A 26565-nucleotide genomic window follows, 5' to 3' on the forward strand; every position below is an offset into this window, starting at 1 on the left:
AAAATGGATATTGCAAAATAAATATTAACACTATATAGTATAAAATTCATACTTGACCCTGAGTTTGTCATTGCCTAGCATTTTGTATATAATTCTACCTTTACAATGATTATATTATAAAATTTACCTATTTGTGACTATCCTTCTAAATTGACCACAAGATTCTAGAAGGGCTGAATACATTTTCATTTTCTGCTTATTATTAATGTAATGTAGTAGAGTATATTACCTAAAGTACTATTTCCTCATTGTTTCACTCTCTGTTTTCTTTTTATATAAAAGAACATAGATTTTTTTCTTATTCTGTAAAAAATTGTAGTGTAGGTATTATTTCAGAATCTAATCAGATCTGCCATAGCAATTTTTATGTGTTTGTGGTATTTCTAAAAGATAAACATTTGACATCTCTTTCAGGCTAATATGGAGTGGCAGTTCAGTCAAGATTTAGTTTACACTTGTTGAATTCTTACATCTCTCAACAAGACCATTTTCTTCCTTTGAAGTATTATAACATGAATATAAATTATTGTTTACCTGTAAGCTCTCAAAATACTTTGAGACAGCCGTATTTCCCCTCGTAGTTCAGTTTTAGGTTATATTTCAGCAGTATTTTTCAGACATAAGAATATGTCTATATGCTTTGCCTTGTCAATATTATTTCTTCAGAGACGAACCCATCTTAATGTAATAAGTATTTCAATAACATGATAAAGAGACAAAACTGTGAAATAAGAACCAAAACAGTGTATATAAGAATATATATCAATTTATTAAGGGATGCAGTTGGAAATCAGACTTGTTAGTGCAATGCAAAACAGACGTGGTGCTGATCCACTGTTAATCCAGTTTCTGTTCCCTGCTGTTCTGCCCCAAGGAGACAGGCACAACCACAAGGCATGCTGCACAACCCTTTGCTGCTGGTTCCAGCTCCCCAAGAGAAAGCAAGTGTGGAGAGAGCAAAAGATCCCTCTCACTGAACTCTTAAATGGTCACATATGCAGACAAGACCATGCCCTAGGGCTTGTAACTCCCAAAACTCAGTGGCTGAAGAAATTGAAATCCCACAACATTTACCCTTATCATTATTTTAAATAAGAAGGTTCTAATCCTAATTTAAAATTGTATACAATAAGAACAACTATTAAGTATTGTGCAGAAGAAAGAAAAGATAATAATATAAGCAAAAATGGAACTACAACCAACAAGAACAACATCAAGCAAGAAGCACATATAAAATGTCCAGACCAAAGGTAATTGGCAAGTTACAAAGACTATTGCAATAGCTGTCCTATCCTGAAGAATCTAAATCTTGTACCTGAAATGCTCTTAGCTAAAATATGAGAGGATTGTAACTGCAACTATCTAGTCCTCAATGCCATCAAAGACCTGAATTACCTGAATGATCAGAAAGCGTGAGCAAGCAACTTCCAAAAAAGGCCAGAAATAACAGAGACAGCTGGATTCCTGGACAGTCATCCAATGTTTCTCTGCAATGCAGGGGCATCCACTTTTGGCTACAGGCCCAGAATATCTGACAGAACATATTCAAAAGCAGGAAATTTTTGAGAGACTGTCCTAGAGAGATTGGCAAGGTTCAGCAGTTGTTTTTCTTCAAGTCTTGTTTGTCCAGCAAAGACAATGTGTTTGCTGTCAGCAACCAAGGCAAGCACAGTTCTTTGCCCAACATGCCATCTTGGCCAAGAAGACAAATTCCATATGGAGTGTCTTCAATGCCCAACATTCTCTTGAGAGTAGATCAGTGCTGCCAAGAACAATCATGTCTAATGTCAACAGAATTCTGTTATTAAAAGATTTAAGTGTCATATTTTCTAGGTCTATGAAGTGTTTGAAGATTACTTATCCATCACACACACACACACACACACACACACATATATACACACACACATATATATATAAAAGTATGACAAGCATGGATGACTATTGACCTGTAATTCTTATGAACCTAAATAACTTAAAGACTAACGCTTCACATAATAAAAATAATCTGTAGACAGATGTAGAATATAAGGACAATGACCTCAAATTTGTGAGAATACATAAAAGTATCTTAATCAGAGGTAGAGATGTATAGTATAATATGTTAACAATATCCTTAATTTGTATCAATATACAAAATGTCTTAGAGGTAGAATAAATATACACCATGACAGATATAGTTTTACATTTGTATCAATATACAAAAATATTTTAAAAAGAAGTAGGAATGTATGCACAAAATGAAAAATATAATTTTGTATTTGTATTAATACACAAATTATCTTAAATACAAAAATAATTTTACATTTGTATTAATATGCAAGGCTCTATACCAATGCAAACTATCTGAAGCTGATAGTTGCTAAATTATTTTACAAGTCTATACAATAATCTACCTTATATTATATCCTGTCTATTCTTCTTCATTTCTTTTCCAAAAAAGATTTCTGAGTCTGAATTTTATTGTTCCACTTCCAACCCTATTCAACTTATAACCAATCCTTAACTGACTACAAATATCCATAACTCTGAGAAGACAAAAACATGCTGAGCCAGGGGGCCATTGTTTTCTTAGAGTTTCTTCTTTCTGTCTAGGGGACAATGGTGTCTCTGTAGGATCCTGTAAAAAAAACTAGAATAATGATTAAGTCTCATAAGGACTAGCTGTAGCATTTGTAGCCAGTCTCAGAATGGTGTAACATGGTGGACCAACTCCACTGGACACCTTGGAACTGTCCTGAACAGTTTGCAGTCCAAAGCTGATCTTTGTGTGGTGTTAATGGTCTCAATGGCATCATTATGAATCAGATAGAATTGTTGTGAGGCCCCATCTTCCTTCTGGAGACTTCAGAGATTGCTGTTAGGAAAATTTGTTGTTCACTGTAGAAAACTTAAACATTATTAATATCAAAATGGAAAGTTTAAATTTTAGGTTATTACTATATCTAAAGAAAGGTTCAAAGGAGTAAAAAAAATAAGCATGGGGAGAAATAGAATTTTAACAACAGTCCTCAAATTTTTGGTTTTCTTCTGTCCCACACTAAGTGACTCTTCTGTTTTGAGATAGAAACTCTTAATTTTTTTTCTTTTAACAACATGCTTGGACTTAGAGAAGGAAAGAGCCATGCTCCTACTCTAATGCAAGATATGATTATAATTGAGTTGAGACTATAACTTTTGAGAAGTAAAGAGAAATTAATGTTTACATAGTGAAATTTTACCCTGTAAGAATATTGGAACCATTAGGTCAGATTTTTCTTTGCTTGGTAATTTTTTTCCAGATAGCTTTCCCTTCTTATTTAGATGTCTAGATGTTCAGAGTCTTTTGACGCATTGAATATGGGTACCTCTATTTTCTGTAAACACAAAAACAGAACCCTGCCCCAACCCTCGTTCTGTGAATTTTCCTTACAACCTGTTGAATTGTCACATTGGTGGACATTACTTTTCCTTAGTAAGAGGTTTCTCCTGTTTGAATCACTTTATTAATTTTGATGGTATCCATAGCTTTCCTTCTGTGTAAACAAAAATGAAACTGCTTCCCTGATATAGCACATAACCTGGTTTCCACTCTGAGGTCATGCATCTTTAAAGTACACAGGCTGATTTAACTCAGTAGTTTTTTTTTTTCTGTTGTGCAATATTTCTTCATAGCTATTGTTCCTTTCTCATTAGTATTAAGAAAATTCAAGGTTAATAAGTCATTATACAATCAATCTTTGGGGGTTTTTGCTCCCCTTTTCTGTTTATTAACTGGCTCTTCCTACAACCACTTGTCCTGTGGGGTAGTGTAACATACCTATAGTATGTTTTATACTATAATGTGCAAAAAACTGTTTCATTTTACTGGAGAAATGTGCCAGAACATTGTTGTTCTTAATTTGCACAGGTATGCCCATTTTGGCCATGATTTCTAATAGGCGTAACTACAGAATCAGCCTTTTCAGAACTCAAAACAGTTGCCCATTGAATTCCTGAAATGTATCTATTGTATGGTGTACATATTTTAATTTTCCAAATTCTGCAAAATGAAACACATCCATCTGCCAAATTTCATATATTTGTATTTCTTTAATATTATTATTTCTTGCAGATAATGAAGTTTGATTAGAAGGAACAAATAGGGCATTTCTTTACAATTTCCTTGACTTGTTGCCAAAGTGATGGAGAAGTTCCTTTTTAAATCTTTGTTATTGACATGATTTTTTTACGAAACTTTTAGACCTCCTGCACATTTCCTATTAATAACCAATCAATTTCATCATTGCCTTGTACTAGAGGACCTGGAAGACCTGTATGGGCTTTGATGGGTATATGGTCGCTATATCTGATTATTTCCTGTAATTGTGTAAATATTGAAGTTAATTTTCTTTTTATCAGGAATAAATTCAGCAGTTTTAATATGTAAAACAACTCTTTCTGCATATTGAGACTCAATAACAATATTGAGAAGTTCTGTAAAAATCTATTAGTACCATAAGAATGGCATACAAAACTGGGCGGTGGTGGTGCAAGCCTTTAAACCTAGCACTCAGTAGGCAGAGCCAGGTGGATATCTATGAGTTCAAGGCCAGCTTGTTCTACAGAGAGAGAGATCCAGGACAGCCACCAAAAATAAAATAAAATAAAAATGTAAAATAAAAAAATGGCATACAATTCTGACTTTTGTATAGAATTATAAGGGTTTTGAATCACTTTACTTAAGATTCCTGATTTATATCCTATCTTTCCTGATTTATTTGCAACAGTATAGAATGTAGGGACTCCACAGAATGCTGTTTTCCATACAATGTGAGGAAAGACTTGACTGGTTCTTTTTATGAATTTAATTTTCTAGCTTTAGGGATAACTGTTGTTAATCTCTCACAGAAAAAAAATTACTGCAAGCTCTTTGCCAATATTTATTATTCTTCCATAAAGAGGAAATTTCTTCATTAGTTAAAGGCACTACAATTTCTGCTGGGTCCATTTTTGTCAATTGCCAAACCTTGATTTTCCTTTTAAAATAAAATCAGAAATCTTTTCCACATGCGTCTTTAATTTCTTACTCTGATTATGTGGAAGAAATATCCATTCCAATATAATAACTTTCTTCTGCATCAAAATCCCTCTAGCAGATTGCCTAGAGGGTAATATAACCAGAATGCAATTAAACTCTGGATTCACATGACTCATGTGTGCATTCTGTAATTTCTTTTCCACCAAAGGTAATTCTGTCTCAGTTTCAGCTGATAATTTTCTTGGACTACTTAAGTCCTTGTCCCCACCTAGGGTACTGAACAATTATTCAGTTCATTAGGACTTATCCCAATAGTGAGCCATAAATTGGAGATGTCTCCTAGCCATCTTTGAACGTCATTAAGAGTTCTCAATTGATTTCTTCTGATTTGTACCTTTTGGGGTCTAATTTTTTATAGACATATTTTATGTCATAGGTAATTAATAGAATCTCTTCTTTGTCTTTTTTTTCAGGAGCAATTATAACCTCCAGTGAGGCAAAACTTTCTTTACTTCTTCAAACCTTTTTTTTCAAAGAATCTACATTTGATTCAGCTAGTAAGATATTGTTCATATAATGGTAAATTATAGATTGTGGAAACTGTATGTGAATTATTTCCAATGGTTTTTGCAAAAAAAAAATTGGCACAGGGTGGGGCTATTTAACATTCCCTATGGAGGAAACTTCCATTGATATCTCTTAACTGGCTGAGAATTATTATAAGTAAGTACCATGAAGATAAATTTTTCCCTATGCTTTTCTTGTAGAGGTATAGTGAAGAAACAGTCCTTTAAGTCAATAACTATAATAGCCATTTATTTAGGTAACGGAGAAGGCAGAGGCATCCCAGGCTGTAGAGAGCCCATCCACTGAATCACTTTATTTATAGATCTGTCAGCATTCTCCATTTTCCAGATTTTTTTTTAAATAACAAGTAAAGAATTCCAAGGGCTGGTTTGTTGATTCTTCAATATGTTGAGCATATAACTGCTACTGAACCAGCTGTTCTAAGCCCTATAGTTTCTCTGATGTCATAGGTCACTTCCCAACCCAGACAGATTTGTCAGGTAACCATTTTAAGGGTAGGGCCACTGGTACCCCTAAGAGTTCAACAGCTGTAGTGTCCTGTTTTCATGCAGCCTGAATGGTCAGTGACTGTTTTTTTTATAGTGTCTTATAATATTTTTCTTAGAAACATGAATTGGTTTATGGTTCGTTTCTGAGATTGGAGGAAGGTTAATCTGGGTATTTGATTGCTGTAACAGATCAAGACCTCATAGATTCACATATAGCCTGAACTTTCCTCTCTGTCCTTCTGGCTTTATGCATTAAAATCACCTTGTGCTTTGTTTTACCTGAGATAGGGTTCCTATTGCTGAACATCTACCTCCTGAAGAGGCCAATTTGGAAGCCATGATTCTGGTGTAATTATAGTCACATCTGCTCCTGTGTATACAAAGCCTTCAATTATAATGTTATTTACTCCTACCCTTAGTTTTGGTCTTTGGTCATTTTGGAAGTCTTCCAAAATACTCATTTTATGTTTTTTTTTTTTTGATTCATCTATCAAAGCTATTCTATTATCTTGAGCACTGAATCCTCTACTTGTTCTGGGGAAGAATTTCCTCCACAGTGATTCTCTCAGGCCACCCAAAGTGTTTCCCAATGATAAATGGTTGCCTTGTTTATCTGTTGTTGACCTGCATTTCTTCATCTAATGTCAGCCTTTGCCACATATTCTGCATAATCCCAAAGGTTGGTGCCTTTCTGTATGGGTTATTCCTAGAAGAAACTTTTTTTTTTCTATTAATGCCCTGTGTACAATTTCTTCTTTTGTGGCCCAATTTACCACAATTAAAACATTTGGCACTTTAAAGACTCTTTGGGCCTTTGGAAATTGCCTCTCCTATCCAAGCCTCATCACTATAATTATGAGACTCAATATTTATTATGTGTTAAGTCCATTCTTTTATGGATACTGATCTGACCTGTAAAGGCACAATTATCTTTTTGTATTCTAAATTACCATTTTCAAAAGCCAAAGATTGAACCAGTACTCATCTACCTTCTTGATCTGACATCACCTTACTTAAAACTTTAGTCAATCTTTGCAAAATATCAGTAAAAGGTTCTTTTAAGCCTTGGATGGCTTTAGTAAATGGCTCTATCCTTTCTCTTGACTTTTGAATCTTATTCCAAGCATTTATGACTGCCATACAGTGTAGGGACAAGGTATGCTCATCCAAGGTAGTCTTCCTGTTTACATAAGCAAAACAGCCCTCACTCAAGCTGCCTGGGAATATGAACTTCCCAGTGCAAAGTATAGATGGGCAATTGGTTTTATTGATCTGACAACTATTCTTGTATTAATACTAAGTTTCTTATGAACAGTTAAATATATCTAACCTAAGTTGCTTCTATGCAATTTAATTTCTTATTCTTCTCCTAAAACTTATCCCATGGAAAGAAACATTCCAGTATTGCTTCATATTACAAACTCTCAGGGGTCAAGGGAAACTTGGTGGTAAACTACCATAAATACTAAACAAATTCCCCTGGGACACACAATTACAAGAGCTTATCAAGTGATAAATAAACTCCGTAAGTCACTTTGCTGTCCTAGTATGTTCTTGCAAAAATTGCCTCTGCTGGGTTTATTGCGAGATCAGAATGTGTTAAACTTTCTGCATTAAATGTGATTATAGATTGTGAAACTAGAAAGGAAGTAATAATCAGTGGGAAAGAGGTTCATAAGAGCATGAGGAATGGTGACAGACATGGTGGCAAAAAAAGGCTGTGTGATGTAAGTGGAAGTGCACAATGGGTTCAGATGGGCAGGACAGAAGACAGGCTAGGACAATTAACCCAAATAAAAGATTCAAAATGCTAGGCTGAAACCTAATACTGAATATCTTAATGAGAAATTTACAAAATAAATCATAACAAACACAAATATTTAGTGGCAGCAACACCAGAATTCTCCCACTCACCACTCCTTGTGAATACAATAGTGTTCATGCTGATGGGCCTTCAGATCCCACCAACAGTTGCATAATTGTCCTCATCAGGTAAAAGTGGATTTGCTCTAGAGTATATTTTCCCTTCTGTTACCAGCAATAAAGAGAAACTCTTCTTTATGGTCTGGTCACATGAACTTTCTAAAGGCAGGAAATATGAAGTGGCACAAGAGGTAAGCTCATCTTGGAATACACTACAAATGGGAGGGCACAGTGCTTATGCAGAGGAAGACAAAGACAATCCAGAGACAAGGTTTCTGTCTCTGTTGATAGACAATGGGACAGCATGGGCTGCTCACAAGTAGAAAAGAGAACACTGAAGGACTAAGACTAAATTCAGCCTCCAAGGAACATTCCAGAAACCACTCATCGACTAGCAGCCACTCAAGCCAAGAATCCTTTCAGATAATAACAGCCAAGATCAGAATTGCTTTACTTCCAAAAAAAATAAATTTTTAAAAAAATGGATTAGTGTGCTCTCTAAAAAAAAATTAGTGAATGAGAATGAAAAAACAGATGGCTGGGTTATTTCAAGCTGAAAGATGCAGAAAAAGAAAAGTAAGAACTAAAAGCTGTGGTGATATATTTTGTATCCTAATAAACTTGCTTGAGGATCAGAAGACAGAGCAACCAGCCACCAGTTCTTATCTCTAAGAAAGTTTCAGCTGAAAGAGAGTGAATTCCTGTTTCCTCATGTCTTATATACCTTTGTTTGCCCAGACATCACTTCCTGGGATTAATGGCATGTGTGCTTCCCAGTACTGGAATTAAAGGTATGTGCAACCACTGCTGGGCTCTGTTTCCAGTATGGCTTTGAACTCACAGAGATCCAAAACTATCTCTCCCTCCCAAGGGATAACATTAAGGGTATGTGCCACCACAGCTTGACCTCTATGACTAATCTAGTACATGGCTCTGTCCTCTGATCCTCAGGAAAGTTTATTAGGGTACTATATATATATATATATATATATATATATATATATAATATAAACATATATATAAACAAAAGATATTTTTGGCTAGTAATACAAGTTAGGATAAAAAGTAAATTAAACACATTTTGGTCATCAAAACAGGATAAATAATGGAATATTTTCTCTGAATTTGTCAAATGTTAACAAGCTGGGCACTGTTAATATAATTCTTGACTCTATATATTATATATACTTACTGTCCTTATTGTATATAGTATATCTATATCCACCCCTTTTTTGTTTTCAGAGTAGATTCAGTGCCACACCTGTGACGGTGTCGCCCGTGTGACAAATGTCGATCTGGTGGTCTCACAAAGAAGGGGGGCACGTGTCTCTCGAGGCTAGGCCCCTGGCGGTCCCCTGGCAATCAGCCCGAGCAATGGTTCCTGGATACATTGTTCCCTAAAGACCAGCCTTCCATGGATGTTTGGCAAGACTCCTGCTTCTTTCTTCTTTCCTGACAATAACAACCTCCTTGTGCCTGGACTCCCGTAGACGCTCGCTTGATGTACCTGATAACTTCTCAACTGTTACACCGGCACCGCCCCCAGTGATTCAAGCCCTTGGACAGATAGCTCAAAAAACCCCTACTTCAGTGGGGTCACTCATGGATGGATTAGAAAAGAAAGAGCTAATGATTCAGGTTCCCACAGATTCTAAGGAAGAAAATGTAGAAGTAAAATGATTGTTAGGTAACCCTCACTCAGCTCATGCAAACTCACAAGAAAGAGAACTTAGGAAACGGGCAACTCCCACAAGAATGGTTGGAAAGTACATTCAATACCGTATTAATGGGAAATGGTGGACACCCCCTTGTTGAAATCCCAGAAGTAGAAACTACTTAGATCCACCCCCTTATACAGGGGCTTATGACTATGAAGGGAATCGGTTGGGTAAATCATGGGGGAAAAAGAATGTTGTGGAATCAGTTGCCTTTTATGGAAAGGCTGGTTAGAAGCAGAAAGGTATGGTGTACATATGACAGGCAGACAAGGTCAGCTATATTGAGGGGTATAGCACCTGTGCTAAAGAGGTGGGCTAAGGCTCTTGGCGAAGACTTTGTAACTGTCTTTAATAAATTACTAGAAATGGATTACTAGTTATTGAGTGCATGATCTGGCTCTTAGGGTTCAGGCCATAGCATGTCTCTGTCTGAAAGGATTAATCATTCTGAAAACCACATTGTGTGACCACAAAAGATTGCATCTATTGTTTTCCTTTTGCCCCTGGATGTAGCTAGAGTTTTCCTGCCTGGCCCATGGTCAGGGCACATCTCTCTCACCCGCCAGTCCCACAGACACTCAGACCCGATCAAGTAAACACAGAGACTTATATTAGTTACAAACTGTATGGCCGTGGCAGGCTTCTTGCTAACTGTTCTTATATCTTAAATTAATCCATTTCCATTAATCTATACCTTGCCACATGGCTCGTGGCTTACCGGGACCTTCCCACGCGGCTTGTCATGGTGGCGGCTGGCAGTGTCTCCTCTCTCTGCCTTCCACTTCCCAGAATTCTTCTCCTTGTCCCGCCTATACTTCCTGCCTAGCCAATGGCCAATCAGTGATTTATTTACTGACCAATCAGCAACACACTTGACATACAGACCATCCCACAGCACTTCCCCTTTTCTTTTCTTAAAAAGGAAGGTTTTAACCTTTACACATCTCCAAAGTCAGCTTGGTATATTTGGGAATTTGGGCGTAGTTTCTCTTACTACTTCCTGCTGGAGGGGGACGCTGTATCTTATAGGGATACAAAGAAAATTTTAGAATTATGGAATAGTCCATGAGGGTATGTCGTCTGAGCCAGTTGCCTTGAAACCATTCTGGATGTTGGATCATCAGGGCCATGGTGTCATCGGAGACCTTTCAGGGGGTCTTGGCTGGTCAAACCTGATGTATCTTAATCTTGAACAAATCCATAGCCTCTGGCTTTCTGTGGAAACAAAATCAGAGCCTCCTTTCCAAAGCAACATATCCTTACATCCAAATTTTGAAGTCAAGGTACCTTTAAAATACACATTTTGGCATAACTCAACAGCTTTTGTAATCAAATGTTTTTCTTCAGTTACGAATATCAAAGAGAAAATAATCCAGATTCTCTGTGTGGTAGCCATCTTTACGTGGCTTATTTTTTTTATATTAGCTTGAGCCTATTGCTTTAAACTGTAGCCTTCTAAGCCTGAAACGGCGCTGGCACTGTGGCTGCTGGCTCTGCCCACCTCAGCTTCCCAACATGGAGGTGGCACATTTTCCGCCAGCTCTGGGAGCCATCAACTCTCAGAAATAGTGGGTTTATGCTTCTATCAAAGCAGCGTGTAGCCCAGAAACCTCTTTTTTTGTTTTGTTTTGTTTTGTACTAGCAAAGGCTAATTCCACCACACAGCTTAATGTACCACTTGCAGAGGCCTCATTCCCACCATACTGCAGGTCGATTCATGCACACCAGGAACCCGCCATAGTAGCTCAAACCCGCAGGCTGCCGATAGCTTGAAAAAGATAACTAGGAGCTGTTTTTAGCTCCGTTTTAGAATCTTTTTACTCAGGTTTTAGGTGGAAACTCTTGCCCCACGTTGGGCGTCATTTGTAGCTAGAGTTTTCCTGCCTGGCCCACGGTCAGGGCAAATCTCTCTCACCCGCCAGTCCCACAGACACTCAGACCCGATCAAGTAAACACAGAGACTTATATTAGTTACAAACTGTATGGCCGTGGCAGGCTTCTTGCTAACTGTTCTTATATCTTAAATTAATCCATTTCCATTAATCTATACCTTGCCACATGGCTCGTGGCTTACCGGGACCTTCCCACGCAGCTTGTCATGGTGGCGGCTGGCAGTGTCTCCTCTCTCTGCCTTCCACTTCCCAGAATTCTTCTCCTTGTCCCGCCTATACTTCCTGCCTAGCCAATGGCCAATCAGTGATTTATTTACTGACCAATCAGCAACACACTTGACATACAGACCATCCCACAGCACCTGGACTTAGTTCCTTGTTAAGATTGTTCAAAATCTCAGCCTGATGTTCAGTAAAATTGCAGCAGTTTCACAGCATACTCAGGTGTCTGTGTCTGTCTGTCATCACCGAATCCCAATTATCCTGAGCACCTTCACCCCGTTCTCCCTCGGTCTGGTGGCCCTACTGATACCCAGTCTGCGGCAATTCAGTAATCTACCCTTTGATCCTATCAATTTAATTCTTTTTTTTCTCAGAGTATATTTAATAATCTACCTCTTATCTATATCTTCTTTTTTTTCAAAGTAGATTCAATAATCAACTTTTTATCCTATCATTTCTATATAATACATTTCTATATCACATCCCCCTTTCTTCTTTTAGAAAGAGATTTACTATGGCCAATAACAATTTTGAACCAACACCTAAACAAAGTCAAACATCCATAATCGATTGAAAGACCAAAAACCACCCACCCCACCTCTTGAGAATGTGGTGTTGTGTTCTTAAAATTACCTCCTGCTGTCTGGGGGTGAACGCATCTTTAGGGAATCTTGAAAAGAAAAGTTTTGGGTTAATTGTCAAGGCCTGTGAGAATTAGCTGTATCATTTGTGCAGTCTCTGCATAAAGGGAAAGTGCAGGGCTTGTCTCAAGGACTTGCTCTAGTAGTCTGTGAAGCTGGATCATTTCAGCTAGCCATCTTGAAATTATCCTGAGCAGTTTGTAGTCCAAAAATGATCTTTGGGTGGTGTGTGTCAGCTTAGTGGTATAATAATCATACTAATGGAGTGATTGTTATGGGATCTCATTATCTTTTTGGAGGCTTCAGCGATCACATTAGGTCAGATTATTCCTTTTCTTAGTAATTTTTTCTCGGTATTCTTCCTTCTTCTTTGGATGTTTATTAGTTCAAATGCCTATAAATTCCTCAAGATGGTAGTTTTTATTTCCCTGAAATGACAAAAACTAAATCATTCCCCAACCCTAACTTTGGGGAAGTTCCAGATCTAATCTTTATCAATTTTGATTTATGGTTTCTCCTGAATTTTTTATTTTCTATTCAATAGCTGTTTTATTACCCTGAGCAGTGTGTTTTTTTGCAATAGGCATTAGGTTCTTGAATTGCTTTGGGAAGGGGTTTCTTCTATGATTTCAGGAAAGTACTGAACTGAATTTGTCATGGGGGCCTTAAAAAGGCCCCTCAGGGAGTTTCCTAGTGGCCAAGACAAAGGATTACCTTGTCTGTTCCTTGTTGATCTACATTCATTCATCCAATGTTTTCCCTTACCACACCTTGTGCATAATCCAGAAGGCAGGGACATTCTGTTGTGATTATTCCTTGAAAAAACATTGTTTCTAGGAATGCCCTGTTTATATTCCTTTTTAAGGTGACCTTGTTTACCACATTTGAAACACCTAACATTACTATTGTTCTTCAAACCCCTGGAAATCACCTTTCCTATACAAGCATCATCATGGTCATCACATTCAATATTTGTTGTATCTCAGATCCATTCCTCTCAGGGTGCTGATCTTGCCTTCAATGGCCTAATTACCCTTTGCCATTGTGCATTAGCATTTTCAAAAGCCAGAGATTCAATTGTTATCTGTCTAGCTCTGGAATTTGGTATCATTCTATTTACTGCAGACGACAGCTTTGTAAGAAATCTGTGAAGATTTATGTTAGGCCCTGTATAACTTTTGTAAATGACTCAGTTTTCTTTCCTACTTCTTCAATTCTGTCCCAATCATTCAACGCTGCCATTTCACATAAAGCCAGGGTGTGGTTATCATACAGAGATTGCCTTTCTACATTAACATTATATCTCCCTCTCCAAAAAGTTGATCTTGGGAGATTTCAAAACCTCTAGCTATACTCCATTGTTCAATGATCTTAGCCTCATGTTTCCACCAAGTCCTCCATTGTAATTGGGGATCAGCTTCTAGGACAGCAGTAACCAAATCTCTCCAGGATTGAGGGATAATTCTATTACAAGTTGAACATGAGTTTAATATCTGCTTCGCAAATAGGGAATGCATACCATATGAGACTATTGCTTCTTTGAATCTCCTCAAATCTAACATGTTACACAGGAGTCCAGTCAGCTCTTACACAGCCTTGAGCATTTGGCAATTCCTGTAAGGTTACTGGATAGATTAAGGTTGGCTGTTTGGAAGCCTTAGGCTGTTTCTCTGTAACAGTATAATGAAATGCTGAGATTGGTTCACCTTTAAATTCTTCTGTCTAAGTGTGAATATCTCTATCACCTGTTTTAACAAGTTTTTTTTTAAAACGTTTATCTTGGCACTCATATTAACCAATATTTTTAATGATGAAACAAAAATAATCAACAAATGTTTATAATTGACATTACATAAATCACATCTACATCAATTATCCTCTCATTTAATTGTTCCATTTTCAGACCATCAATTGTATTATCAAAGAGACCAAATTCTCCCATTGTAAAATGTTTTCCATTTTTTAATGTGGAAAAAAACTTTCCTTTAACTAATTTCTCTCTTTAAGAAATCTTAATTAACTTACTAAATCTGCTGACAATGAAGATTCAGATGATGTGGCAGAAGTCCAAGGAGGGGGCTCAAAGAAAGCCAGAACCCACTAGGAGAGAAAAGAAGACAAAAAGCCGGCTTTCTGCACCAGGGAATGTAGGAAAACAGCTAATTTTGGGGTGTTTAGATCTTGAGCCTGGGGAGTTTGCTGCAGAGAAGTTAAAAGAAAAACTTAGATAGTAGGTTAAGGACTCCCTGCCCAGGCATAGTGGAGATTCCGGCAGCGTGTAGTTCTCAGGCAAGTGTCATGCCCCATTCTGCGTGCCAGATGTTGTTTGAATCTTAGATGGTCTTATAATAAAAACCCCAAAGCAAGGTATCAGGGTGAAAGCTGAAAGATCAGAGAAGTAGAGCAACCAGTCACTAGTTCTTACCTCTAGGAAATCCTCATCCTAAAGAGAGTGAGTTCCTGTTTCCTCATACCTTATATACCTTTCTCTGCCCAGATATCACTTTCTGGGATTGAAAGAGTGTGCTTCCCAGTACTGGGATTAAAGGTGTGTGCCACCACTGCCTGGCTCTGTTTCCAGTGTGGCCTTGAACTCACAGAGATCCAAACTGATTTCTGCCTCCCAAGTGATAGGATTTAGGGTGTGTGCCACCACAGCTGGACCTCTATTTTTAATTTAGTAGCTTACTCTGTCCTCTGATCCTCAGACAAGTTTATTAGAGTACACAATGTATTACCACAAAAAAGCATTTGGAAATTTTAAAAGAAATCAAAATACTCTTTTTGTGCCTGTCAGTTTTGAAAATGTTTCATGGACTAAGATGTTCCAATTGCTACAATCACATGACTTTTTTAAACAAAGCAAATTTTTGTGCAGAAAGTTTGAGAGATTTCATTCTTAATCCTGATTAAATCCAGGATTCAATTCTTTTTCTAATAAAGGATTTTACATTCACAGACAAGTCATGTCACTCCCTTGACCTTAGCTCACACAGGGCTCAAATGTAAGTTAGTGTAACATTAGGCTGCCTGCAGGGCTTCTGTGAGGGCATGGATTTATCATTCTATTGAATGAAGAGCCACATTTTCTTTAAAAATAAAGACATTTATTTTACTCACATTCTTATTTTTGTATACCAAATACAGTTCAATAAGTATCTTTAAACACTTCAGACAGTGTGAGTATTCATTTATATTAACATCTAACTGTAAAGAATATGACCATTTTAACCATCAAAAATCAAGAACCTAGGGATTTCTTTAATCTACCTGATGTGAATTCAGCAAGCTGAACCAAGCTCAGTCATTCCAGCTGAGCTGCATCATACTTTTAAATACTTTCATCCTTAAAGGAATAGAAAAATCAGTTGAAATATAGTAGCTATATAAATAAGAAAATTGAAAAATAAGGCATAATTAATAATTTTTATTGAACATTTTATTTTCTGTGCACATTTATGTGGTGATAATACTCATTTTTTTTCACTTTATTGTCCAGGTCCTAAAAGAAAGGTATTTTACAACTCTCTTCATGCCTTATGATGTCTTTGATATTTATAATATAGGGTAGACTATAATTCTTTTGTAATCTAAATTTCAGCTGTTTTCCCCTTAGAGAACAATATTGATGTACAAACTGTGTAATGAATGTCCTATGTCTATGGAGTCTGAATAAAATTTATGACTCACCATTTTTAATTTTTTTTTTAAATTATTATTTTGCAATACAATTCAGTTCTACATATCAGCCACAGATTCCCTTGTTCTCCCCCCTCCCACCCCCCTCACCTTCCCCCCAGCCCGCCCCCCATTCCAATCTCCTCCAGGGCAAAGCCTTCCCCACAGACTGAGATCAACCTGGTGGACTCAGTCCAGGTAGATCCAGTCCCCTCCTCCTAGGCCGAGCCAAGGGACCCTGCATAGGCCCCAGGTTTCAAACAGCCGACTCATGCAATGAGCACAGGACCCGGTGCCACTGCCTGGATGCCTCCCAAACAGATCAGGCCAATCAACTGTCTCACCCACTCAGAGGGCCTGATCCAGTTGGTGACCCCTCAGCCATTGGTTCATATTTCATGTGTTTCCGTTTGTTTGGCTATTTGTCTCTGTGCTTTATCCGACCTTGGTCTCAACAATTCTCGCTCATATAAACCCTCCTCTTTCTCGCTAATTGGAATCCCAGAGATCCACCTGGGGCCTAGTCATGGATCTCTGCATCCAGATCCCTCAGTAGTTGGATGAGGTTTCTAGCACGACAATTAGAGTGTTTGGCCATCCCATCACCAGAGTAGGTCAGTTCGGACTGTCTCTCGACCACTGCCAGAAGTCTGTTGTGGGGGTATCTTTGTGGATTTCTGTGGGCCTCTCTAGCACTTTGTTTCTTCCTATTCTCATGTGGTCTTCATTTACCATGGTCTCCTATTCCTTGCTCTCCCTCTCTGTTCTTGATCCAGCTGGGATCTCCCACTCACCCAAGCTCTCTTTCCCTCGACCCTCGCCCTTCACTACCCCCACTCATGTCCAGGCTGTTCATGTAGATCTCATTCCATTTCTCTGTCATTGGGCGATCCCTGTGTCTTTCTTGGGGTCCTGTTTTCCAGGTAGCCTGCCTGGTGATGTGAGTAGCAGTCCAGTCATCCTTGCTCCACATCTAGTATCCTGTTACGAGTGAGTACATACCATGTTTGTCTTTCTGAGTCTGGGATACCTCACTCAGGATGATTTTTTCTAGACCCATCCATTTGTCTGCAAACCTCATGATGTCATTGTTTTTTTCTGCTGAGTAGTATTCCATTGTGTATATGTACCATATTTTGTTTATCCATTCTTCAGTTGAAGGGCATCTAGGTTGTTTCCATGTTCTGGCTATTACAAACAATGCTGATATGAACATAGCTGAACAAGTGCTCTTGTGGTGTGGTTGAGCATTCCTTGGGTATATGCCCGAGTGGTATAGCTGGATTTTGGGGGAGATGTATTCCCAATTTTCTAAGAAATCGTCATATTGATTTCCAAAGTGGTTGTACAAGCTTGCATTCCCACCAGCAGTGGAGGAGAGTTCCCCTAGCTCCACATCCTCTCCAGCATAAGGTGTCTTCAGTGTTTTTGATCTTAGCCATTCTGACAGGCATAAGGTGGTATCTCAGAGTTGTTTTGATTTGCATTTCCCTGATGATTAGGGATGTTGAGCAATTCCTTAAATGTCTTTCAGCCATTTGAGTTTCCTCTGTTGAGAATTCTCTGTTTAGTTCTATAGCCCATTTCTTAATTGGACTGTTGGGCATTTTGATGTCTAATTTCTTGAGTTCCTTATATATTCTGGATATCAGTCCTCTGTCAGATGTGGGATTGGTGAAGATCTTTTCCCATTCTGTAGGCTGTCGCTTTGCTTTGTTGACCGTATCCTTTGCCCTACAAAAGCTTCTCAGTTTCAAGAGGTCCCATTGATTGATTGTTTCTCTCAGTGTCTGTGCTCCTGGTGTTCTATTTAGAAAGTGGTCTCCTATGCCAATGCGTTCAAGACTACTTCCTACTTTCTCTTCTAGCAGGTTCAGAGTAGCTGGATTTATGTTGAGGTCCTTGATCCACTTGGACTTAAGTTTTGTGCACGGTGATAGATATGGATCTATTTGCAGCCTTCTACATGTTGATATCCAGTTTTGCCAGCACCATTTGTTGAAGATGCTTTCTCTTCAATTCGATTCCATTGGTCCACATGTCGGTTTTTATGCCAGTACCAAGCTGTTTTTATTACTGTAGCTCTATAGTACAGCTTGAAGTCAGGGATCGTGATGCCCCCAGAGGTTGTTTTATTGTACAGGATTCTTTTGGCTATCCTGGGTTTTTTGTTTTTCCATATGAAGTTGATTATTATTCTTTCCAGGTCTGTGAAGAATTGTGTTGGTATTTTGATGGGGATTGCATTGAATCTGTAGATTGCTTTTCGTAAGATTGCCATTTTTACTATGTTAGTTCTGCCTATCCATGAGCATGGGAGATCTTTCCATTTTCTGACATCTTCTTCAATTTCTTTTTTCAGGGACTTAAAGTTCTTGTCATATAGGTCCTTCACTTGCTTGGTTAGTGTTACCCCAAGGTATTTTATGTCATTTGTGCTATAGTAAAGGGTGATGTATCTCTGATTTCCTTCTCCGCTTTTTTGTCCATTGTATATAGGAGGGCTACTGATTTTTTTGAGTTGATCTTGTATCCTGCTATGTTGCTGAAGGTGTTTATAAGTTGTATCAGTTCCTTGGTGGAATCTTTGGGGTTGCTCAAGTATACTATTATGTCATCTGCAAATAGGGAAAGCTTGACTTCTTCCTTTCCAATTTGTATCCCCTTAATCTCCTTATGTTGTCTTATTGCTCTGGCTAGAACTTCAAGTACTATATTGAATAAGTATGGGGAGAGCAGACAGCCTTGCCTCGTTCCTGATTTTAGTGGAATTGCTTTGAGTTTCTCTCCATTTAATTTGATGTTGGCTGTTGGCTTGCTGTAAATTGCCTTTATTATGTTTAGGTATGTTCCCTGTATTCCTGATCGCTCCAAGACCTTTATCATGAAGGGGTGTTGGATTTTGTCAAATGCCTTTTCAGCATCTAGTGAGATGATCATGTGGTTTTTTCTTTGAGTTTGTTTATATGGTGTATCACATTGACAGACTTTCGTATGTTGAACCATCCTTGCATCCCTGGAATGAATCCTACTTGATCATGGTGGATAATTGTTTTGATGTGTTCTTGGAGTCTGTTTGCCAGTATTTTATTGAGTATTTTTGCATCAATGTTCATGAGGGAGATCGGTCTGTAGTTCTCTTTCTTTGTTGTATCCTTGTTTGGTTTGGGAATCAGGGTAATTGTAGCCTCATAGAAGGAGTTTGGTAATGTTCCTTCTGTTTCTATTGTATGGAACAATTTAGAAAGTATTGGTATTAACTCTTCTTTGAAGATCTGGTAGAATTCTGCACTGAAACAATCTGGTCCAGGGCTTTTTTTGTTTGGGAGACTTTTAATGACTGTTTCTATTTCGTTAGGGGTTATTGGACTATTTAAATACTTTATCTGGTCTTGATTTAATTTAGGTATGTGGTACCTATCCAGAAAATTATCCATTTCTTTTAGGTTTTCAAGTTTTGTGGAATAGAGGTTTTTGAAGTATGACCTGATGATTCTCTGGATTTCCTCAATGTCTGTTGTTATGTCCCCCTTTTCATTTCTGATTTTGTTGATTTGGATGCTCTCTCTATGTCTTTTGGTTAGTTTGGATAAGGGCTTGTCTATCTTGTTGATTTTCTCAAAGAACCAACTCTTTGTTTCATTAATTTTTTTGTATTATTCTCTTTGTTTCTATTTTATTGATTTCAGCTCTCACTTTGATAATTTCCTGGCATCTATTTTTCCTGGGAGACTTTGCTTCTTCCTGTTCTAGAACTTTCAGGTGTGCTGTTAAGTCACTAGTGTGAGATTTCTCCAGCTTATTTATGTGGGCGTTTAGTGCTATGAATTTCCCTCTTAGTACTGCTTTCATAGTGTCCCATAGGTTTGGATATGTGGTGTCTTCATTTTCATTGATCTCTAGGAAGTCTTTAATTTCTTTCTTTATTTCTTCCTTAACCCATTGGTGATTCAGTTGGGTATTGTTCAGTTTTCATGAGATTGTAGGTTTTCTGTAGTTTTTGTTGTTGTTGAAATCTAACTTTAGACCATGGTGGTCTGATAGAACACAGGAGGTTATTCCAATTGTTTTGTATCTGTTTAGATTTGTTTTGTGACCAAGTATGTGGTTGATTTTAGAGAAGGTTCCATGGGGTGCTGAGAAGAAGGTATATTCTTTTTTGTTAGGATGGAATGTTCTGTAGATGTTGATTAAGTCCATTTGAGTCATGACATCAGTTAAGTCCTTTATTTCTCTGTTAAGTTTCGATTTGGGGGATCTGTCCAGTGGTGAAAGTGGGGTGTTGAGGTCTCCCACTATTAATGTGTGGGGTTTTATATGTGATTTAAGCTTTAATAATGTTTCTTTTACATATGTGGGTGCCCTTGTGTTTGGGGCATAAATGTTCAGAATTGAGACTTCATCTTGGTGGATCTTTCCTGTGATGAGTATGTAATGCCCTTCTTGATCTCTTTTGATTGATTTTAGTTTGAAGTCTATTTTGCTGGATATCAGGATGGCTACACCCGCTTGTTTCTTAAGACCGTTTGATTGGAAAGTCTTTTCCCAGCCTTTTATTTTTAGGTAGTGTCTATCTTTGAATTTGAGATGTGTTTCTTGTATGCAGCAGAAAGATGGGTCCTGCTTTCGTATCCATTCTGTAAGCCTACGTCTTTTTATAGGTGAATTAAGTCCATTGATATTGAGGGATATTAATGTCCAGTGATTGTTCATTCCTGTTATTTTTTGGTGGTGATGTGTGTGTACTTTTCTTCGTTGGGGTTTACTGCTGTGGCTTTATCTATTGCCTGTGTTTTCGAGGTTGTATCTGACTTCCTTAGGTTGGAATTTTCCTTCTAGTGCTTTCTGTAGGGCTGGGTTTGTGGATAAATATTGTTTAAATCTGGCTTTGTCATGGAATGTCTTGTTCACTCCATCTATGATGATTGAAAGTTTTGCTGGGTATATTAGTCTAGGCTGACATCCATGGTCTCTTAGTGTCTGCATTACATCTGTCCAGGACCTTCTGGCTTTCAAAGTCTCCATTGAGAAATCGGGTGTTATTCAGATAGGTTTGCCTTTATATGTCACTTGGCCTTTTTCCTTTGCTGCTCTTAATATTCTTTCTTTATTCTGTACATTTAATTGTTTAATTATTATGTGGCGAGGTGACTTTTTGGGGGGTCTAGTCTGTTTGGTGTTCTATAGGCTTCCTGTATCTTCATAGGCATTTCCTTCTTTAAGTTGGGAAAGTTTTCTTCTATGATTTTGTTGAATATATTTTCTGTGCCCTTGAGTTGGTATTCTTCTCCTTCTTCTACCCCTATTATTCGTAGGTTTGGTCTTTTCATGGTGTCCCAAATTTCTTGGACATTTTGGTTCATGACTTTGTTGACTTTAGTGTTTTCTTTGACTGATGAATCTATTTCTTCTATTGTATCTTCAATGCTAGAGATTCTCTCTTCCATCTCTTGCATTCTGTTGATTATACTTGCATCTGAAGTTCCCAATCGTTTTCTCAGATTTTCTATTTCCAGCATTCCCTCTGTTTGTGTCTTCTTCATTTTTTCTATTTCCCTTTTCAGGTCTTGGACTGTTTCCTTCATTTGTTTCATTGATTTTTCTTGATTTTCTTTCAGTATTTTATTGTTCTCTTCCAGGACTTTTTTGATTTCTTCTAATTTGTTTGCCCTTTTTTCTAGTTGTTTACAGCGTTCTTCACATTTTTTTTGTCTTTTCCTCTACACGAGCCTCTAGCTTCTTCATGATGACATTCATAAGGCTATTTTCTTCTGCTTCTTCCAATTTCTGATGTTCAGGTCTAGGTGTTGGAGGAGGGCTAGGGCCTGGTGATGGTGTATTGCTATTCATTTTGTTGTATGTGTTTCTGCCTTGACGTCTGCCCATCTCCTTGTGGTTCGTTCTTGGCCTTATCCGCACACTTGGTTCAGACAGAGCTGACAGATTCAGGAAGTCTCTCTCTCTTGTCCAGATGGGAGCTCTCTTGTCCAAATTGGAAGTCCAGGGCAGGATGGGAGCTCTTGTTCAGAAAGGAAGTCTGGGGGAGGATGGGTGCTCTCCTCTCTCTCTCTCTCTCTCTCTCTCTCTCTCTCTCTCCTCCAGACAGGAAATCCGGGGCAAGATGGGAGCTGGGGGCCAGCCTCTAAGTCTCAAGAAGAGGCTTGGGGCTCGGGCGGATGGGCGTGGGGGCAGGGCGTGGAGACTGCAGGGTCTGCCAGGGGTCTTGGAGAAGAGGATCCTTCCCAGTGGGGCTAGAAGGGAACTTGCCCAGTGACCAGAACCTGGGGCCAAGTTGGGCAGGTCTTCCCCGGAGTGTCTGGTGCCCAGGGATGGGGTCGGGGGCAAGCTAGGGCACTCACCTGTGCTTCAGAAGGGAAGTCGGGGGCAAGATGGGAGCTGGGGGCTGGCCTCTACCATTTTTAATTTTAAGATATCTACACAATTGTTTTTGAAAATTGAGGTACGTTTACATTTACTTAATGAATTTTTATTCTGCACTCTTCTGATCATAGCATGAAGTAACAATTATTCAGATGGTCCATGAGCTGAACTGAGATTCATCTCAAATGTGATTTCAGAGGTAAAGTAGGAAATGGTCATAGCAATTATGGTAGAAGTTTCCTGTTAAAAGAAAAAAATAAGTGAATTTTAGTGATCAGAAAATGATTAATATACATTTAAATTAAAAGACCTGGGCTCTTCTCAACCTTGGTCAAGGAATGGTAGATGAATTTCAAAATAGTCTTATTAAATAAAAGACACAGAGCCAGATATAGGAGTGAAAGCCTGAGAGAGATCAAGGAAATAAGGAAATCCACAGCTAACCTTACCTAACCAACTTGGCAGCTTCCAAATGTGAGTCTACCCATGCCTATATACCTTGCTGTTCTGCCATCTGGTTTGCTCTCTCTGCTCAGCTACATCACTTCCTCTTCCTGCCCAGCTCTGTCACTTCTTGCCTGTCTGTACAGACATTCAGACCTCCTTGGTTAACTAGTATTGGAATTTAAGGCCTGTGACACCACAACTGGCTCTGTTTCCAGTGTGGTCTTGAACTCACAGAGATCCAGTCAGATTTTTGCCTGCCAAATGATAGGATTAAGACATGTGCTACTATTGTCTGACTTCTTGTTTACTTATAATGGCTGTTCCTATTCCTCTGATCTCCAGGCAAGCTTTATTTAGTAAAACACAAATAAAGTATCACCACATTTTAGCACAAATAAAATATTACCACAGGGAACACTTTTGCCATGGGCTCCAGTCACTGGAGAGATGCAGAGTTGATCAGAGTGCTGAAAAAAAGAGATTGAGTTCTCAGCCCTTCACAGAACATCTACATTGATTCTGCACTCAAGGCTCAAGGACTAACCCAGAGGAGCAAGTGGAAAGAATGTAAGAGCCAGAAGATTTGGAAGAGTGCTATAAATACTGTCATTTAGACATGACATGACTGTCACACATATGACTACAAACCAGCTGCAGCTCTCTGAGGATGATATACACATAATCAAGCCAGCAAAAATCCCTGCATAGATATAGTAGATGATCTTCAGACCACACTTTGCTGAGGAGCTAATAGTTGCTGGGGGAGGGAGAATCATTGTTTTATGAGGAGGTGGACAATGGTTTCCCTTACTCTAGTGCATAGACCCACACCCATGCATATAATAGTCAGTGCTACCTGTGCTTGGTGAGTTACCAAAAAAAAAAAAAAGACATGAAAATTAGATGAGGTGTGTTCAAGGACTTTAGAGTGAATTGGAGGGGCAAATGGCAGGTAAAGATGATCACATTTCATGTACACATACATGAATTTTTCGAAAGTAGAGATAAAATGTAAAGCAAATGTAAATTAGGTAATTTAGATATTCAAACAGAAGGAATAATAATAAATGTCTGGAAGTATCCCACTGAATCTACTAAGATGTACAATTGATATGTATTGAGAAAAAGACAAATTAGATAACGTATCTTAATTCTAACATATTGGATCTTCTAACCTTTGGCAACCAGCTATTATGCAGCAAAATTCACTGTGATATTTATCAAATTTGGGCAGCTCATAAAAACCTGTAAATTCAGCTACAGGGGATTCAATGCCCTCTTCTCTTTCCTGCAGACACAGTCACACACATAGCACACACAGACACACACACACACACACACACACACAAACTCACACACACAATAAACACTAATCATTTTTTTTTTAAATTCAGGAAAACTAAGTACTGAGAAGAGATATATGGAGCAGTTTGAAATGAGAGGAAGATGAGTGAAGTAGTCAGTATAAGCTTCAACAGAGGATAGAAAAAGAGTGATTTTTGTGGTTAGGGATGTTGGTTCATGTTTCTACTCATAATCAACATAGGTAAATTTGCAAAGATGATTAGATTAAAATATCTAGTAAATTAAATAAAATTGAATGGTCACTGATTATAATGAGCATCATGGTATAATGGGTATTAGCCACTAGTAACATAATTAAGAAGATCATGGTAAGGAATGAGAACTATCAAAGGAGTTAGAAGTTTATTCTTTCAAACAGAGTGTTCTATGAACCTGTGTTTTAGGAAAATATCTAGTTGCCATTTATATAAGTATTAAGAAGACAAATTCAACAGTGTATTTCAAGAGGACAAATACTACAAAAATGAGATTGATTTCATATGAAATGTTTCAGATGTTTATTTTTACAGTGTAGAAATATTTTCTAAGTCATAAATTTAGTATTTGTTAAAAGCTAAAATATCCATGTGTTTTAGCTTCAAAGGAGAACAGATAGATTTAAAAATATTTTAATATGTATTTATATTTTTAAATCTATTTTTAAGTTAAATAAAATTACATTCCTTTCTCTTCCTTCAGCTCTTCTCAAGTACCCTACCTCAAAATCCTCTATGTTCTCCCTCATGCTGATAGCCTCTTTTTCTTTGGTTGTAGTTACACACACATATGTGTAATGATATATATACATTATATATATATGATATATATACACATATGTGTGTGGGGGACAACTATTCATAAATACAACTATTTTTGTGGCTGCCATTTACATGATTTCAAGGCTGACCACTCTGAATTGAACAATAAATAAATGGGAAGCCTCCCAGGAAGAGGCTAATCTATCTTCTCCCAGCAGTCATAAGTTGCCTACAATTCTTTATCTTGACATTGACCCCATGCAATTTCCCTTTCCATGTTAACATGTCTACTAGTGTTGATATTGTTTAAGCAGATATTTCTGGTAGAGGCTATTTTACAATAGTTTTTCTGCTGTTCTGGATCTCACAATCATTCAGTTACATTCCCTGACCCATAGATTCATGACCTCTGATGTATCTGTGGGGGTTTGCTCTTCCTTATCTGTTGATCTAGGAATTCTGTCAAATGGTGGTTTTCTGTTATGGTTTCCATTTGCTGTAAAGAGATGCTTCTGTGGCAAGAGATGATAGTTATCTGTGGGCATAAGGATACAATTTAGAATGTAGTAAGGAATTATACTGGTCTAGGAAGGTAGGGGTAGTAGATTCTGTCTTAAGATCCATCATTCACAAGCCCTAGGGAGCTGGCTAGGTTTTCAGTACTAAACGTGATTTTTGTCATGTTGAATGTGTCCTAAGTCCAATTAGACAGCTGTTAGTTTCTGTTTTCAGTCCCCTCCCTTCTCTCTCTCCGTGTGTGTGTGTGTGTGTGTGTGTGTGTGTGTGTGTGTGTGTGTGTGTGTGTGTGTGTGTGCAGGTGCCCTTTGAGGCCAGCAATGTTCAGTTCTCTAGAGCTGGAGTTTTAGGTGGTTGTGAGCCATTCTATGTGGGTACTGGCGACTGAACTGGGTGCTTTGCCAGAGCAGTGTCTGCCCTTCACTCCTGAGCCATCTTTCTAGCTATGAAAACAGATACTTTCGTGTGTGTGTGTGTGTGTGTGTGTGTGTGTGTATGCAACTGCAGATCATATCTCCACAGGGAGAATGAAAAATCGGCTGTTTTTAAAGGTATTAAAGATTTGTAAAAATAGAGATTAAATGAGTGGAAATCATTCTTCCTTCTTTCCCTAGACTCATTTTTAGATTGCTGTCTTGGTCTCAGAATTAGACCTATCTATACAGAGACAAATTACTAAATGAATCACTTTGTGTCTTGTTAGGTAGTATAAAAAGTGTTGAGTCTCAAGCTGGAATTTTTCTTTCTAAGACAGGTCAGAGGGGCCACTACTGTTATCAAGACTATTTGATTCCATTTTAAGTACTGTTCTATACTGATCTATATGCTAGTTTCATGTCAGGTCCTCATCTTCAGCATACTTTGGTGGTTTGAATAAGCAAAGCCATCTGTAGCAGGTCAGCCTGCTACTTGACTGACAGTTGACAAGTCCTCCATTCTGTGTTTTTGCCTTGAGAAGGGAAATATGGGC

This window comes from Peromyscus eremicus, chromosome 6 (assembly GCF_949786415.1).
Source record: "Peromyscus eremicus chromosome 6, PerEre_H2_v1, whole genome shotgun sequence".
Classification (NCBI taxonomy): domain Eukaryota; kingdom Metazoa; phylum Chordata; class Mammalia; order Rodentia; family Cricetidae; genus Peromyscus; species Peromyscus eremicus.